Source organism: Pundamilia nyererei, unplaced genomic scaffold (genome assembly GCF_000239375.1).
Source record: "Pundamilia nyererei isolate P.nyererei 1_Seehausen unplaced genomic scaffold, PunNye1.0 scaffold00212, whole genome shotgun sequence".
Lineage (NCBI taxonomy): Eukaryota > Metazoa > Chordata > Actinopteri > Cichliformes > Cichlidae > Pundamilia > Pundamilia nyererei.
Window position 1 is genome coordinate 906,983 of NW_005187613.1, and position 2,463 is coordinate 909,445.

The 2,463-nt window shown below is 48.4% G+C and overlaps 1 protein-coding gene across 1 annotated transcript in view; it reads right to left on the reverse strand.

The window, feature by feature from the left end:
- Positions 1 to 2,463, reverse strand: part of LOC102204060 (dystrophin-like) — a 289,784-nt gene that overhangs the window by 286,956 nt on the left and 365 nt on the right. The window lies entirely within an intron of this gene.

Genomic DNA, 2,463 nt, shown 5'->3' on the forward strand with positions numbered 1-2,463 from the left:
GTGTAAATGTATGCTATGTCTTCTAATGATGCTGCCTAAGGGAAGCATGTATAATGTAAACAGAATTGGTCCTAGCACTGAACCCTGTGGAACTCCATGATTAACCTCAGTGTGTGAAGAGGACTCTCCATTTACATGCACAAACTGGAGCCTGTTAGATACAAACCACTGAGTGCAGTACCTGTAATACCTACAGCATGTTCTAACGACGGATTTATCATCTCAACCTCCTTAAAGCATGGAGAGAGGCTGAAACCGCTTCTCTGGTGAGTCTGGTGAAGGAGAGAGATGAGTTGAGCAAATTGTTCAGAGGGAATAAACCGAAATTATAAGACAAATTTATTTGTCACATACACAGTACAACATATATATATATAAATGCTTATGTCCTGACCTGTGGACAGGCTGCAGACATAGTCACACCACTCCAGGTCTGGTTTTTAGCATGGGGGGCCTAGTCAGGACCCTTACTAGATACCGGGTGGGAATCAAATTTGCGACCCCCCACTCCTGAGGTGTGGAGTCTTACCATTACACTATCCAGCTGCTGGGAGTGAGAGAAGAGTCGCACAGCGCCTGGTGTAGCCCCATTGTTCTTGTGGTGAAGAAAGATTGGTCTATATGGTTCTGTGTCGACTATCACGAGGTGAATGAAGTGTCACGCTTTGATGCTTATCCCATGCTCCGGGTCGACGAGTATTGGACCGGTTAGGCACGGCCCGTTTTTTCACACCACTGGATTTAACCAAGGGCTACTGGCAGATTCCCGAGTCCAAGGAAAAAATGGCCTTCTCCATTGCGTACGGTTTGTACCAGTTCATTATGCTTCCATTTGGCTTGTTTGGAGCCCCGACCACCTTTCAGTGCCTCATGGACCGGGTGCTGTGTCTGCACCCTGCATATGTTGCCGCCTACCTGGATGACGTGATCATCAATAGTGACACCTGGGCGGAGCATGTGCAGGGGGTGGACGTGGTCCTGGAGTCCCTGAGGCAGGCGGGGCTCACGGCCAACCCGAAGAAGTGTGCGGTTGGATGGAGGGAGGGACAGTATCTGGGGTACCACTCGGGGGGCCGGCATGCGCATCCACAGGTGGAGAAGACGGCAGCTATTGCATCCTGCCCGCACCCCATGACTAAAAATGAGGTGAGACGGTTCCTTGGGCTGCCGGGTTACTACCACCGTTTCATGCCCGGGTTTGACTGATCCGGGTTTGATCAGCCCCTTGACTGATCTCACCCGCAAGGTGGTCCAGATCTGGTCCAGTGGGCGGAGCCGTGCCAGGCAGTGTTTGTGCAGGTAAAAAGAGCTCTCTGTAGGGAACCGCTGCTCCACACTCCTACCTTTTCCCTCCCTTTTGTTCTGCAGACTGACGCCTCAAACAGAGGGCTGGGGGCCGTTTTGTCCCAGCATGTAAGGGGGGTAGACCGGCCCGTGCTTTACATCAGCCAGAAGATGACGGAGCATGAAAGGTGGTACAGCACTGTAGAAAAGGAGTGCCTGGCTATCCGGTGGGCGGTCAACTCCCTTCGCTATTACCTCCTGGGGCGCTCATTCACCCTGTGCTCGGACCACCAAGCTGGTGGCATTTGGACTGATGACGGTCTTTTTCCCCCTTTTTAGTGAGGCGTGAGACGAGCGAAGTTGGTTGGAAAAGCTGAGACCGGCGCTGACCAGACTGTTGGTTGTTGCACAAAAGAACCATAAATAAATGTGACATCTGTGAGCATAAAACAGTTTGTGTGTGGAGTGTATTCTACAATCACACAAAATTGTCACATTATATTAAGCAGAAGCTAACAGCTCAGCTCGGTAGAGTGGGCAATCACAATGAAGTGGTTCATTTTAATTTGTACATTCAAGCTGCTCTTCATATTTTTGGCCACTAGGTGGCACCAAAGATGAGAGCATTGAAAGCTTTGAGTAATGAACCATTTTTAATACAAGCGTCAATGCTTCATTTGACCATCACTACAACAAACACTCTCTCAGAACTCTGCTGGGCCATCCTAGCCACAGGTAGAGACACATTAGAAATCTTCAGCAAGTAAACTGAAACAGAGGCAAGGTAAGGACTACCATGGTTAGACAATACTCAGACAAAGTTTGTACACCACTAAGGAAAAACAAGAGTTTTGCGGTTGTTATGTCCTGCTGTTCAATGAAGCATGTCCTTCCATCTTGACCCTTTCAAGAGTCTAACCCAGAAAATCACAACCGGCGACAAGGATTTTAAAGATTTCCACAGCGTGAAAGAGGCTGTAGAGGGACTGTGTTGCTGTTATGCTGATGATATTCAAATCTACCTTCACCTGACTGGGGATGCTTTATCCTCACCACATCCTCTGTTTGACTGTCTGAGTGATGTCAAGGACTGGTTATCACGTAACTTTCTTACTTTAAATGGAAAGAAGACAGAAATTATTGTTTTTGACCGAAATATGCCTCTGGGACAATTGACTG